Below are 433 nucleotides of genomic sequence, written 5' to 3' on the forward strand. Positions count from 1 at the left end.
ACTAATATTTGTAAAAGCATTCAATCAATAAAATGCCATTACTGAGCAACAATAAAACAATTTTAAGTATAAATTTGATAGGATCATCCGGAAACTAATGAAAAAAAATTTCATATTCAAAAGTTGCTTTTGTTCAATCATGAATTAATGAATTTGTATTGTGCATCAATCAGGCAAAAGGTAATTAGTATTTAATTACAGAATTGTACACAATAACTGAATAGGTGAAACATGGCTCCCGCCCCTGTAAAGTTTCAACAATCACTGTTTAAAGTTGTTAGTGCTTTTGTCCTTTTACTGTGTAAATCATGCTAATTCTCCTAATAAATTACTGTGCAAAGCCAATGAGGAATCCAAATTACATCACTTGTCAATGAGTCAAATGCAAAGGAAAACAAGAACTTAAAAGCACTAAACAAAAGAATATTCCTTG

Source organism: Penaeus monodon, chromosome 32 (assembly GCF_015228065.2).
Source record: "Penaeus monodon isolate SGIC_2016 chromosome 32, NSTDA_Pmon_1, whole genome shotgun sequence".
Classification (NCBI taxonomy): domain Eukaryota; kingdom Metazoa; phylum Arthropoda; class Malacostraca; order Decapoda; family Penaeidae; genus Penaeus; species Penaeus monodon.